The following is a 16259-nucleotide window of genomic DNA, read 5'->3' on the forward strand; positions in this document are numbered from 1 at the left end:
AAACTAGAATACATCCTATAATAAAGACTAGATGGAGTAGTATTTTTCTATTAGTTCAAAATATTAACTTTACTCCTTATGAACCATAAAATTAGTTAACTTTATCTTATAATTAGGATATGAGGAGAGTTTAGTGATAAGAAGGTTAATTAGAGTGGGGGACCAAATAAAGATATCACTTTATTTATATAATATTTATCATTATTTGTTATTATTATATAAAATTGTTCTTGATGAAACATGGATATGATTAGGATCAACCCCATACTTTGCGCAAATGAATTCAAATTAATTAAACTTCCATAGATCAAGTAGAATGATTTACTTTCCAACAAATCAATAATTTAGGCTAAGCTATAACATCATGATTTTATTTAGAAATTTAATTGAGGATTTAATTGTGATTGAGTTGATCAAATATTTATGTATTTAATTATGATTAAAATTGGACATAGGATCATGCATGAGAGTTATTTAGGAGTCCAAAATAGGTATTGGGCTAGATTGGGTCCAATATTGTGGGTCTATGTAGGAATTTTGGATCTGTGCCATGTGTAACGACACATGAGGTGTTCGCCGCGATGCACAGCTTGAATTTTGCATAGTTAATTCTATTTGAAAGACAAAAAGGAAAGAGGAGAAATCAAAGGGTTTGGGTGATTTTTAAGAGCTTTGCTAGATTTTCATCAAGGGCACATAATGAACACGTTTTTGGGCCACTAATCACTAAGGTAACTTTTCATAATCTCTTCTCTACATTTTTAAACCACTCTTTGAGCTAGTTTTATGTGGGAGTAAGGTTAGGGGTTTTCAGTAGTTTGAGGGTACCAGTCATTGGGTTCAAATTTAAGGACTTGTTTGAGGTTAAATAGGTGTTATTTAGGTGAATTTATTATGTTTATGACTATGAGATGCTTAAATCTGAAACCCTAGGCTTGTTGGAAAATAATTAATAATGATTAGAGTGATTAAAGGCTAAATTTATGCTTAAGAGGTGTAATGAGAATGTAAATGACTAAATTTGATGATTAAAGTGTAAGGTAATGTGTTAGGAATAAGTAGTCATATTTAGGAATAAGCTCACTTATTTCAATATAAGCATCAATTTACATGCTATGTTTCACATACTCATACTCGATCTCTTCAATTCTCTTTCCTTATTCAATTCTTTCAACTTCTAAATGTTGTGTTTATTCTATAACCCTTTTAAAATCCTTTTAACACAAATTTGATTAGGATTAAACTTGTAATGCTCTTTTATCATCCCTTATTCCCAAATAGTTAAGAAACTCAAAAGCTTAAATATGTATTACACATTCAAATGTTCCTTATTTCGGAAATAAGCCCACTTATTCCGAAATAGTCTATGCCTTAAGCTATTCTCCCCCTTGTCATTATTTTAGACCAAACCTCTCATTCAAAAACCCATTGCCTTATTCCAAAATACATTCAGTTATTCAGAATATGTAACTCATATTTAGGAAAGCTTCCCTTATTCTCAAAATTTCAGTTCTTCAAATATGTAACTTATTAATTAAGTGATATTCCGGAAGAGCCAATTTTGCTTCTAACTATTTTGTTCTTCACTATTTCAAAACAAGCACATTCATTCTAGAATATACATGAAGATTCATGCTCTATTTTTTGATTGATTCTGCGTCTCTTCGAACCTCACTCTCAACATATTCCTTTCACTTTTTATGACTTGTGTTAGTTCTTTAATCATTTTTGAATTTCTTTTAAACACAACTTCAGGCATCTCTTCGAATCTCACTTTCTAAATATCCCTATTTTTCATATCTAAAATAGAGAAACTTAAGCTCAGGAAGCTTAAAGAGATTTACGATCATCTTTACAAGGGAAAGAGTTTCAGACTTAGTAAAAAGTCTATGCTATACTGTGGCAACCAAAAGCTCGGTTTAATCTTAGTGGATATAATGAAAAATCTCAAAAGTGCCTTGGGGACTGGACGTAGGCTTAAGTGGATAGCTAAATTAGGATAAACTCTTTGTATAAAGCTTCTTTTCTCTTTACTCAGCTTTATCTAGTGATATCATTCCTTAATTATCTTTATTTCTACATTATTTGTTTTAAATTTTAATTAACCCAATTCACCCCCTTTTACAGTGATTTTTATAGTCATTAGTCACTAACCTAATATAATAAATATTTTGCCTTACAAAATAATTCTAGCAATAAATTCTTTTATATGCTAGCCATTGAAAAGATTTTGTTAGCATAATGACTTAAAAACCAGAGTTTCCCAAACTATATGCCCTCTCTTAAAACTAGAATTTAATCTTGCAAGTTATAAATTAGCTAATTCTATGAAATCAAATTACCCAGCAACAATTAAAACAAATTCTATAGCATAACAACATAAAAATGAGTATTTCTCAGGCTTTATGCCCTATCCTAAGAATAAACTTTCATCTTAAAAATCTAACATAAGTCAATCATACCTTATCAAGCTATCAAAAAAACAAAATTATCACCACCATAACAACAAGGGAAGCAAAATTTTAACAAAATCATATAATATCCAACTAAACCAGGAGATTCAAACTGTAAAATAATTTTCATATAATCCTAAATCTAATTCCAAGAAGAGAAATAAGAAAGCTCCAGGATGTACAACATGCTCTTCAGGTATGCTTCTTTTATTTATAAATCCTATAGCAAAGGAAAAATCAAACTCATTAAATACAACATGTCTAGATATATATAGTCTTCCCGTAGGACTAAGACATTTATAACCTTTGTGGGCACTATTGTATCTGATGACTTTCAATATTTTATTGAATTTATTAGAGTTTTTAATGTAGTTAAAAGTCATTTATTTGAATTTTGTTAGCAAAAATATGATTAAGTGAATGAATATGTGTGAAAATGGGCTTAGAAATGTGTTAAAAGTTAGTGACCAATTCTAGCATTAATTTTGGGTTTTATGCATGTAGGGAGGCCCAATTTAGGGCCCAAAGAAGTAAATTTTGGAGCCCAAGTCAAATAAATTAAATCTAAAAAGAAAATCTGAACAGGTCATATTCACTGCAATGAAAATGCGTTTTGCTATAGCGAAACATAATTTTAGTAAAACACACAATTTTGATTGTTAGTGAACTTTTAGGGCTTAAGCACCTCATTTTCATGCATTCTTCACCTCCAGCAGCTGCAGAATGTCCAGGAAGAGGGAAAAGAGCCAAAGAAGGGTTGGAGAAACTTGAGTTTAGTAAAAAATCAAGGGTTTCGCTCAATATTGCTCTAATTAAGCTTTTCTTCTCCTTCTTCTCTTTACTTTGATGTATATATTATTGATTTTGTTGTCATGGAAGCCATGTGTGTCTGATTCTCTTTCAATCTAGGTAGCTATAAATTGATTCTTGAATTAAAGCATGTTTAAACCATTTATTTGAGCTTAATATTAGTTTTGTTTACTTAATCTTGTACTTATTTGTCTACTTAATGCTTAATCACCATTGAGTGTGAATTTGTGAGGTTTAGGTTTTGCCTTAGAAGAGGAAAATCTAAATTTGATCATTAAATTAAATAATGTGGGATTAGAATTTATTCTAATTTTCCAATAGGATAGGAATATACCTATTAGACCCATATAATCACATTAGAGTGGATTTATACATTTTTGCCTCTTGGGTAATTGTGTTAAGAATAGCACATTAATTCAAAAGAGGGGTGTAATTAATCAAAAGATAATTATTCCTATCAATATTCTAGATTAACAAATTAATATTAAGTAAATTTATTTGGGTAATTACATGCTCTATGAATTAAAAAGGGATTAGCCACCCTAGGTTGCCTTGATTGTTTGTGATTGTTGGAATTTTAATTTTAGTGCATTCATATAATTTCAATTTCTTATTTTGCAAATATCAAATCCAAATTTTGTTTTGCTTGACTTAAATAAAATGGAGAATTTATTGCCTTATTATCAATTAATTTGATTCTTTGTGGGATCGAACTTGATTTATTACATACTATTTTTACAACCCGTACACTTGCGGAATTTGTTACATAATTGTGAGCATCAATATCTAATAAATACACATTTTGTGGATCTAAATTAAAGTTTATGTTGATTATAAGGACAAAGACAGGGATAGCAAGTTGAACCACAATCCTTGAGTCTGTCATAGTCAGGATGTTTACCAAAAAGGAGGTGTAATACCACATAGAACAGTAGAGGGTAGTATGTTAATTAGATCTTTAGCAATGCTAAAAGCTTCCCACTTATAAAACAAGGGCATTTTGGCTTAAGCCAATACGGTTAGTCCCACTTCCACAATGTGTCTGTATTTCCTTTCAACTCTTCCATTTTAAGAGGAAGTATGTGGACATGAGTGTATGAATTGAATTCCTAACTCTTGTAATTCTTTAGTGAAGCTTTTATATTCTCCTCCCTAATCACTTTAAATCATTTTGATTTTGCTATCAAATTGATTTTCAACCAAATTTTTTGGAGTGTATAAAAGTGCTTAGGGCCTCATCCTTAGATTTTAAAGGAAAAACCCAGGAATAGCGCCTGAAATCATCAACAAACATGATATAGTATCTGAAACCATTCATATAAACTATAGGAGATGGACCCCATAAGTCTATATGAATCAAATCTATTGGCTTAGTTGCATGTAAAACAAAAACTTTAAATGGTAAAGCATGTAACTTTCCATATTTGCATGATTCACAAAAAATGTCTTATTCCTTGAAACTTTGAGATTACAATCACTAACAATCCTATTTGACACCCTAGGATTACGATGTCCTAGTCTACAATGTCATAACACTTTCTTAGAAAGTAAATCATTAATTAGTGATAAATTAGCTTCTTCAATAGTAATAAAAACTAGCTTCACATCTTCACCGTTCTCTTCCCATAAATATGAAACATGCCACCATCATTAGGTTTGCCTTGTAACACTATCACCCTTATTGCTTGATCCTTCATAGAAACAACATTTTTGTTAAATATAATATCGGCATTATTATCATCAGCCACCTTTTAGACACTCAATAAATTCTTTTTGATATTTAGATAGTAGAGAATATTGTTCAGCTTAACAAGTTTTTGATTTTTAAATTGGATTTAAGTTAAGCCAATCTTTTCAACACCAATTTTGTTGCCATTACCCACAATAATGTTCATCTTACCACTAGGATCAATAGGATTGTCAAGACGGGTGACATCATTGGTAACATGACTATTTGCTCCACTATTTAGATACCAAACATCATCACTAACTGTCTCAGGTGTAGCCTAGAATGCAGTATTAAGTTCAGTATTAGCTCTAGAATTTGAACCATGAACATTTGACTACTGTTGTTGCCTCTAACTAGGTCAAACAAAAGTTTTGTTGTAATGATAAAAACAATTTTCAATCTTGTGACCAAACTTTTCACACGAATGACACTGTGGGCAATCATTGTTCTTTGAACCTCTTCCATTAAAGCCTTATCTAGATCATCCTCAACCCCTAGAACCACAAAAATTACATCCTCCATGCCAATTACATGCAGGGAAAGATTCTAAACTAGCATAGTTAACAAGATTGGTGGAAATAGACAGTTGAGAAAATTGTTGTAATTGATCTTGGCAACTCTCATAAGTAAGTAATTCAGCTTGAAGTTTAGTCCAAGTGAGTTCCTCAACTTTCGACTTGGTTGAACTATAATAGGAATATAATTAGAATCATGCCCAGCTAAAACTTGAAGAATTAAATCATGAAGAGGTACAAGATTACCAATTATGGTACGTTGTTCAGCTATGTTCTTCATTTTGGCTAGAGAGTCAACCATCTTTATGGTTCCGTTCTTGGTACACTGTAAGTTAGCTTTTAACATTAGAACCCTAGCTTTTGTTTAAGCTCTAGCCAATCGACAAGCTAATTCCCATAGTCCAGCTGAGGAAGATACATTAGTCATCTATGATGACACATCGAGCATCATAGTATTTAATAACCAACCAAAAAAAAAGTTGATCTAATGCTACCCAATCTTTAAATTTTGGGTTAATCTATGCAACATCATTATCGATAATAAATTGAGGTGGACATTTGTGAACACCGTATTTTGTCCAGGCATTTTTTAAATTTAACAAAAATAAAAATAAGTAACCAAAAAAAATATAAAAATGCAAAATATAAATTTAATCCTTTTAAGATTATATTTTCAAAACAAAAAAATCTAATTTAATTGATAGGGCTTAATTTTATCTTTTTGATTAGGATTTTATTTCTTTTAGCTCATTAAAATAAAAAAGTCTTATTTAAATCTTTTAAAATCTCTCCCAAATTATCTCAAATATTTAAAAAAAATAATTAAGTGTAAAGGGAATTAACTTTTCTATCCTTAAATCTTATTTTGCATTAAAATTAAAAATATAACCTTAATCTAAAAAAAAGACATTAATTCAAAAAAATATATAAGGCTGTGGTGAAACGCACAGCCTTTCACCACAGCTAATAGCAGACGTCTTCAGTGCTGATCAGGGAGGAAAGAAAACAGAAACACGAGCAGAAACACGCAACAGTTACGCAGAAGCATACCAGAGAAGCAAGCACAAAACAAAAGAAAAAGGAAGAAGAGAGAAAGCCAAAAAGATCAGTCTCGCATGCACGTAAACATGTGAACAGAAACCAGAGCAGAGAAGAAAGGAAGCACGCACAGCAAAAACAGAAACATGCATGGAACAGCGAGAAGCATACAGTAAATGGAAAAGGAAACGGAAAGCATGGCACACGCAGAAAACGCAGTTGAAAATAAGAAAAAAGAAGAAGCAGAGCAGCAGAAACACGAAAGACCAGCGCAGAAAGCAAGCACACGCATGCACGAAAAACATGCTAAAAAACAGAGCACGAATAAAATGCATGAAGAGGAAAAAAGGGAAGTGAGGAAAACTGGAAAAGAGAGAGTATAAAAGGGAGGTCACAGCAGAGAACAAGGGGGACCGAAAGGGGCTGGAAAAATAGAGCAAGAAAGCAAAAAAAAAACTGAAGGCAGTGACAGTGAAGAAAAGACAGAAAACGTTGAAAAACAGAGCAAGAAAAGAAGAAAAAAAAACCTGAGAAAAAACAGAGGAGAGAGAGAGGAACGAAAGGTGAAAACAGAGGCAAGAGAGGAGGTGACGGAGAAGCTTTTCTTTCTGGAAAAGTTGAGAAGGAGAAGAGGGAGACCAAAAGTTGAACGAAAAAAAGAGACTGAGGGACGGCGAGAGGCGAAACAGAGGCAAGAGAGGAGGAGCAAGAGACCGAGAGAGGCGAGTCTTTTTCTGGAAAAACAGGAACTGAGTAAGCCGAGAGGAGACGAAGCTGAGACGTGCTACACACAGGAGGAGGAGGGAGAAGAGAGCTGGACGTGAAAACTGAAAAAAAAAAGAGACTGAATGAGAATGTGCGCAGAAGGAATGTGAAAGCTGGAAACCAGGACAGAGAGAAAGAGGAAACGAGATCAAAAAGAGAGTAATCTGCTGGACTGGTGAGACAAAGCTGAGACGTGCTACACACAGGGTTAGTAGTCTGCTTGTTTAAAAATTTGAAACTCTCGTTTTGATTTCAGTTTATTAATTTCCAAACAAATTTCATGTTTAAATACATGTCCCTCATTTTTTAGTTCTTAAGTAAAAATCAATGTAATTGTCTTTTTCTTAAAAAATAAAAAAAGAGAGAGTATGAAAAAGAAGGATAAAGAGATTGCAAATAATAATTTTGTTTGCTATCATAACTAAGCTTAATGCAATTTTAGGCATAATCTCATTTCAAATAAAGAAAGAGTTAGTGCAATTATTAGGCAGGGTTTTAAATATGTGTTTAGCATGAAAGGGCGTATTAATATGTGTGGGCATGTTTTTTCATTTCCATTAGTCCTAAAGTCCTTTAATTGTCAATAATATTACACTCATATTGTATGACACTTTCTAGGATGATCGCATGTACGATTTCAATTATTATGAAGAGCCTATTTTATAAAAGGAGGAGGAGAGAAACTTTGATTATTACCCAATTGAAAAAAAAACATGAAATAAGTAAGAGAAAATTGGTTTCTAATCACTTACTTGTCGTGTGAGATTTTAAAAAATTTCCGCAGACATTTAAAGCAATCTCGTATCATGTAAATCAATAAGATTTCGGATATATGAGAGCAAAACTTATGTGTTAAAATTAACTGTCCTTTTATAATCCAAATTAATAATTTATTTAAGTTCCATGTGAGATTTTAAGGATCTTCATAGGAACTTAAACTAATCACATTATCGTGTGGGATAATAAGTCCTCGCAGATATAGTGATTTTTAACTTTTATAGAAAAGTGATTTTTCATATAATATACAATTTAAGAAACTTAATTATCCAAATTAATGTATTTAAATTGTAACCATATTTACCGATTATATCTTCCAGTCATGTGAGATTTTTGAATCTCTGTAGACTTATAAGATAATAGTATTATCGTGTGAGTCAATAAGACTCTGCAGATATAACGATTAAACTTTTTAAAATATATGTATATAAATTATATATTAAATTAATTAAATTAAAGATGTATTTAAATTTAATTCCTTTATCGTGTGAGATTTTAAAATTTTCGCAGATATTTAGGATAATCATATTACCGTATAAATCAATAAGGCTTTACAGGTATGTTGATTAAAATTTTTCAAAACATGTATCTACATGCTAAAAAATTTATTATTAACACTTAAAAATGTACATAAGAATATAAATAAATAAATTAAATTGCCAAACTCTTTTATCGTGTGAGATTTCAAAATCTCCGCAGATATTTAGAGCAATTGCATTATCGTATAATCAATAAGGTTCTATAGGTACTGCAATTAAAATTCCCAATCATAAAACATAAAGAAAAATAATTTTAAACCATTTTCTTTCTTTATTCCAAAAATTTAAAAATGAAGAAAATAATTAAAATTAAATTACCTTTTGCAATTTAAAACACACATATCAAAATTTCAGAAATTGTTTTATTTGCAAAATGGTGAATTATTTTTAATTAATTTCTCTTCAAAAAATATTTTCACCAACAAACTTTTAAGTCCGAACTACGTGAACTTTAATCCCCATCACAGGATACGTAAGCCTCAGAGTCAGATTCTGAGTCAAGTCCGTCCTCCCTCGTAAATAAATAAACATTTCTCACTCAATTATCATCATTTTTATATCAGACACATGAATATAAAAGAGATAATTAAAATAATTATAAAACCATATTAATAGAGCACAATAAACTTTAGGTAACCGTTCTGACGAATGGGTGTTGTGGGGTGCCTAACACCTTCCCCACACTCAACCGACTCCCGAATCTATTCTCTGATTTCGCAGATCACCCTTATCCTCTTTTTAAACGGTTTCCCGAGATTTCCCTCAAAATCTTGGTGGCGACTCCTCGTTCCGTGCGGTTCCCGCCAAGAAGGTCGGGACCTCCGCTCGCCTGCCGTCCGCGTCGCATTTTTTCGGGTGCGACAACATTTGACTATTCCATTTAAGAACTCTTCAAGTTTATGCCCCTTGATAATAAGTAGAACATGTGTTTGCCATATTAAAAAATTTTGTACCATCCAACTTGACAGCACAATTGATTCATCCCATTAACACCTCTAGCATTTTTTGGCAGGTTGCTTGCAAAGATAATGACTGAGAAATGGACCCTGTGGAGCCAAGGAAAGTTGCTGAAGTTTTGGGAGAAAGTTCAACCATGGTGATGAATCTTTTGGCTCTGATACCAAGAAGAAAAATAAGAAATGTATTTGTGTAATAGCAGCACACATGCCTCTGAATTGTGTATTGCTATTTATAGAGTAGGTTTGAAACCTTAGGTACAAGTAATTATGCCAGATGGTAAGTAAACAATAAATAGATATATACAAGAAAGAATATGAAACACAACACTTAATTAAATAGCAGATTGGGCCTTCTGTGACTTGTAGACTCTATTAGGCTTGTATGAGAGAAACAGAATATTGGGCTTAAAGAATAATTGATGATTTGATTTAACATTCTATAATTAACAAAGAGCATAAAACCAAAAGTTATACATCCAATCACAAGAATAGCTTTAAAGAACAAAAAATTAATATTTCAATTACTAATTTCAATCAGTAGACAATAATGTCACACGAAAGAGAGGGTAGAATTTACACTAAGGAGGAAGAAGAAGACCACATACAAACAATTTACACTGCTGAAAATCAAGGAGGAGAAAAATCAATTCAGATTTACACTAATTTGAAACCCAAAAATGAATCAAAGAAGACTAAGAGAAACTCACAATAAAGGGAATCGAGAATAAACCAATAAGCATGAAATGGAGCTCTTGGATGCACGAAATGGAGAACCCACAAGCACGACATTGAGAAATGGAACCCATGATCAAAACCAAGTTAAATCTCATGCACCCAACGATTCACTACAAAACAAAAAAAAAAAAACGGGACTTAGGCACACAAAATCCGTTGCTAAATAAGGAAACATCTCTCTCTAAACCTTTAGAGACCGATTTTGAGACGGATTTTAGGTCATCACTAGAAGTGGCAATGCTAAATTTTAGAGACCGACTTTTGGTGCAGTCTCTAATTCAGAGACGACACTCATTCGTCGCTAACTTTTAGACATTCGTCTCTATTTCTTAATTAAATCCGTCATGGTAATTGAATTAGAGATAGAATATATCTATCTGAAAATCCGTCGCTAAAATAACATAAAATCGGACGCGAAAAAATTCATATCTAAATCCATCTCTAAATTCAAACAAAAATTGAAAAAAAAAAAAAAAAAACTGTATTCCCAAAGACCAATTCCATGAGAATACTGATAAAAAGTTATTAGCACAATAGAAGCTTAAAGTTAACAATATATTTTTTACATTATTGTAAATCTTACTCCCCCACGTTTTCACATCCTCTTATAACCACAGATAATTAAACATTAGCATTTCAAACTTGTATATTTATGAAAATTACAACATAAACAAATGTACGTGATTCCTTATCCAATAGAAAAGTTGAGAATGTCATTCCAACTCCATCATGGCCAGAGATATAGTCAAATGCCTATGCTTCTTAAGTGCCTCTTAGACAATAGCTTCCATCTCAACAAAAAAAGAAAAGAAACTTAGAACATTCAATATATCAATCAAAAGCCTTATTTGATGGGAAATGATTTACATCTAACCATAATAAAGTAAATGTGAATGTTCCATTACTTCAAACTTAATGCAAACTCACAATAGAGACAGCTTGCCTTGCTAAAATAAAACCTAAATGTCAAGCAAATAGAGACTTGCATGTTTTAACAGGGAAAAAAACAGGGGCATATGATTTCTTTTGGGCTTTGAGCTAGGTTGCATAGATACGGGTACAAGTATCTGATACGATACGGCATGATACAGAGATACAGCAAATTTTCAAAATTTTAGAATATGGGTACAAGGATATTTATAATATATATTTTAATATTTTATGATATAAGTATAGGTATTTTGATTTTTAAACAAGAATTTCTAAAGTAATATAAGAATATTTATAGTAATTAATTAAAATATCAAGTGTTTTTTCAAGTTTTTAAGTGACATAATAAAAAATTATTGAAAAAAAAATCATATCACAGATGTGAGAATATGAGATACGTATGCAGAAATATCCTACAAATATCGTATCGGATACAGATACGTTTACTTTTTTTAATCCATGCTACATAGGTTTTGAGAGCCTAAAACTAAAACAGAGTTTAGTATATGTAACAAGCAAAGGAAACCCAAACTTTGGATCAAGCATATTTGTCACAAGGTAGGTCTTTCATGTGAATTCCAAGCCAAATGATCATGCCACGTACTTAAATCAATTCTTATGTGTTATTTATAGCAAAGATGAGTTTCTCATGCAAAGACAATGCGAAATAGACATGTCTATAAGTTACAAATAATCCTATGTTTAGTTTGAAGCATCACAACACGATAATAAATCATGAATAGCATCAAATCTTTTCTACATCTTTGCTATGATTTAAAGGAAAAATAATTCCAACCTTAGCTAGCTTTACTCATTCTTCATATGATTCATATTAGAGGCTCACATCAACGTAATGCAAACAAGTATATGTATAAACCTAAGCAGTCAAAGAAGAAAGCATTATATATGTGTGTGTAATATTTAAATACTACATCCATTTAAACAAAAATCCAAGCATGAATAAAGCCATACTCTGCATTTTTACTTGAGTAGTTTAATGCAACACATACAAGCAGGCAAGCATCTTTTATAAAAATCACTACATAATGTAACTTTATGCATCTTCAACCTCAAAATCAAACAAGCTAGTGTTCAAGAGCACCCAATATCTCAAACTAGTTATTATTTTACTAACAACAGATTAGCTACGAAGTTGGAAAGTTTTGTTATTCCACCTTTCTCAATCCAAAGCTTTCCCCTTCATTTGTATGAAGAGAATAGGTGGCCACCAAGCTAGAGGGTGTCAAAAATGGAGAAGATGAATCGAATGGTTTAAGAGGAGAAAATCATGAGCTATAACGTATAAAAAATGTTAGAACTGGTAAGAGCAAAATTTACTTGCAACAAGATATAAAGAGAAACACAAGAACATAATAGTAAAAGATCTTCCTTGCAAAATTTACTAGAAGGAAGATTTGGGTTTGTGAAGTCCTGTAAAGTATTAGGAATAAAACTAACCAATAAGTAGCATTTTCAAAATTAAATACCGAGAATAGATATTTTTTCCAAACCAAATGCACATGAAACTATGATTGAATTAACAATCTAACTAGACCTTATTCTTGGCTGAGCATTAGAATAAAACTGTAAAGCATTAACTGCAGCAGGAACATCTTGTATTTGGAGAAGAGCTTGCAAGAATGGTAAGTACTTTAGAGGAGAACATCAACTGCAACAGAAAATAATTCTGAGACACTGGCAAATAACAAATGTCATTAAGGCAAGAAAAACCTGATTTTTTGCACGCAGCATCACAAGTTTTGTTATTATGACTCCAAAAGGTTGAAATAGCGTGAAATAAGAATAGGTTGAAATAAGAAATAAATCATTGGACCCATAAGATTTCAAAAAGACATTGTTGCATTTTCGGATTCGCATCTTAGGCTTTAGTATTTAGCAGATAAATCACAAAGAAATCCCCAGATTGAGTAAGGAAATCAGAATGAAATCCCATAGATTTAGCAAAGAAATCTAATAGAAATGCATCGAAACATTGTAGCCATCTAGATCTAACCTAAAAACACATTACCCCATATGAAAAGATCTGCTGAAGTGAAGGAGAAGAGCGTACAGTATTAGTGTGTGACTGACCAAGGGAGAAGACGCGACCAGATTTGTTGAAGAGGAAGACACCAACAAACTGAGGGAGAAGTCGCAAAGCACCAACGATGGCAAGGAGAGGAGATAACGCGTGAGGGTTTCACAGCGGCAATGGAAAGCCTTACAGAGAGAGAGGCGAGAGCGAGATAGTGAGTGATTGAGCGGCACTGGAGAGATTTTCGTCGGAGAGGAGCTAGGGTTTTTTTACTCATAAAGTATTTTAAAAATAAAAATAAAATATTAGTAGAACATCTATTTTGAGATTTGTCATATCTAGATAAGTTTTGGAGATATAAAATTGTTTAAACTAATAGGGGAATGATAAGGCATGAATCCATCAATTAGGTTGATAAAATAATTTATTTATTTAAACAAATATAATATATATGTGTGTGTTAGATATTTTTAGTAATTAAATTATATTTTAGATACTCTTTGTTTTTCCGATACAAAGAAACTCTTTCTAATCAGTTCAATATATATATATATATATTTCTCATACTTTATGTTGTGACAAATTCCAATTATGCTAACATTTTAAATCTTTATTAAAATTTCAAATATACATGTACTCATGCAATTGGAAAATAAATGTTGACTGTATAACTCCTCCTGAGCAAAATGAATTTATATAACATATCAACGAGATTTTTTTCTCCTCAAGAATAATTATATCTTTTCATAACTATAAAAAGAATATGTATATTTTTTAAAATGAAATTAAATATTTTAAATTTGTAGCATCAATCAAATGATTGAAGTAACAATCCTTCGCAAGGCATAGTTAATTTGGAGGAGGAGATGAGGAGGATGGAAAACCAAGGGTGAAGGAAATAAGGGTATTTTTCACTTTTGAAAGTGTGTCATGAATTTATTAAATTTTGTAAAGGGTCTTGTATTTAAAAACCAATGATCTTATAAATAGAATAGGATGAGGTAATATGTATATTTAGAGGTTTGATTTAAAATATTCATAAAAAATTAGAGTAAAAACACATTGAAGGTCAAGCTCCCAAAACATATAGGTTTAGATCAAAGTTCGAATTAGAGCATTACACTTCAACACACTCAGCATGTCCATCTCGTTACATTACAAATAATGTTTGTATTTAATTATTAAAAATATTTCTATCAATGTGTCTCTAAATTCGTCTCTAACAAAATAATAGAGACGATTTTAGAGATGACATAAAAAATGTATGTAAAAATTTAATAGTCCATCTCTAAATTGGTCTCTAAATTATTTTAAAATAATATAAATAATTTTGTCTAAAATTCATCTAAATTAGAGACAAATTTAGAAACTAACACTACTAAGACGATTTAATGCGTCTCTAAATTCATCGCTAAAATAAAAGTTAATCATTTTTAACAAATTTATTATCCGTCTCTATTTCCATGTCTAATAGAGGCATATTAAGATCTATCTCTAAAATATGTCTCTAAATCAATTTTTTTTTTTTGTAGTGATTGTAGAGTGCAAAATGGAAGTGGAATAATTGGAAATGTGATTTTGGAGCTTTCTGGGGGAGTTTTGAGTGGTAGGAGAAGAGTCCATTGCAAATGAAAATGGATCTAGATGGCATTTTAAAATAGAAATATTTGACGTTTATTTTATAATAACTATCAAGTTTTATATATTTGACGCTTGTTTTAGAATAACCATCAAATATATACTTATATATTTGATAGTTATTTTATAACAAGCATTGAATATATATACATATATATATAAAAAACAAATTTCAAATATAATCTATTTGACACTAATATTTAATATGATCATCAAATATATCAAGTATATATATATTGAACAAGCATCAATTACTATAATTATATTTGAAGTTATTTCCTAATAAATATTTACATTAAAATACTTGACGGTTGTTTAAAAATAACGATTAAGTATTCTTCACCTTTTTTAATCATCATTTTTCACAAATAACCATTAAATAAATGATGTCTTATTTAGTCTTTTGTGTAGAAATGATATTCCATCTAGCATACTTGTTGCATGCTTTTTTTTTGGTCAAATAAATATTTTAAACCCTTATGATTACTGTACATCTTGAACTACATGTCATAATTGTGCCTTTAGCTTTTAAAAGCAAACACCACTACATCCAACTTTAAATCATGAGTTGGATAATTCTCCTTATATGGTTTAAACTGTAGTAAGGCATGCATAAGCTACCACTTTTGCATTTGATAATGTCATGTTGTGTCTTACCTTTTATATTTGATGGTTCTCGCAGAATTTCTGATAAGAATATTTTGTGAGAAACAACTCTTTTTTAATAAACTTTAAAAATGTATAATTTATTTCACAAACTTTGAAATATTATAAATTAAAACCGTATGAAAAACTTGAAATGTGCAGAAAGATGCATCCAAAATCAAACAATAACTCGTAGGAAGTAATTAATGTATTATGTTGGACCTGATTTATATTAGGCTAGGTTTATTTTGGTTTTTCCCCATGGAATCGTTTTCAAAAATATGGTCTTATGACGATGTTTGTTTGTTTTTTTTTTTCTAAAAAAAAGTTTCTTAAAAAAATTACATGGTTTAGTAAATTGTTTTTTTTTATTTAGAAAAGTACTTTTCTTTGATTTACCCGAGAGTTTTGTTGAAAGCACTTTGGTAAAGTTAGTTATTTTTATAAAAAAATTTGTAATCACATACCATAGCATTGTACATACAAAATGTTCATGTATGTTTTGTCTCTACATATTAGAGCGTCTTTTTTTTTTTTCCATAAATACTTCAACATGTGTGCTTTTTTTCAAAGTAGTAGTGACAAGCTCCATTTTTTTTTTTGGTGAATAGAAAGGGGCAACGGCCCAAATACAAAAACAAAAAAGCAAAATCAACATCTATCAAAACCCAATCCACATCTATCAGCTTAA

General features: G+C 30.9%; 1 long non-coding RNA gene across 3 annotated transcripts; it reads right to left on the minus strand.

Annotated features, from left to right (window-relative positions):
* Positions 1–10804: 10804 nt before the first annotated feature.
* On the minus strand, positions 10805–13568 carry LOC129290822 (uncharacterized). Of its 3 annotated transcripts, none has more exons than XR_008588569.1 (2): positions 13342–13568; positions 10805–12919 (listed from the first exon to the last, which is right to left on the minus strand). It is a non-coding gene; the product is annotated as an uncharacterized LOC129290822 (long non-coding RNA). The 3 variants fall into 3 exon arrangements; XR_008588567.1 differs by having other exon boundaries at positions 13322–13568; XR_008588568.1 differs by having other exon boundaries at positions 13280–13568.
* Between the last annotated feature and the right edge of the window lie 2691 nt (positions 13569–16259).

This window comes from Prosopis cineraria, unplaced genomic scaffold (genome assembly GCF_029017545.1).
Source record: "Prosopis cineraria cultivar Desert tree isolate PC_DT_omini unplaced genomic scaffold, ASM2901754v1 PC13, whole genome shotgun sequence".
Taxonomy (NCBI): domain Eukaryota; kingdom Viridiplantae; phylum Streptophyta; class Magnoliopsida; order Fabales; family Fabaceae; genus Prosopis; species Prosopis cineraria.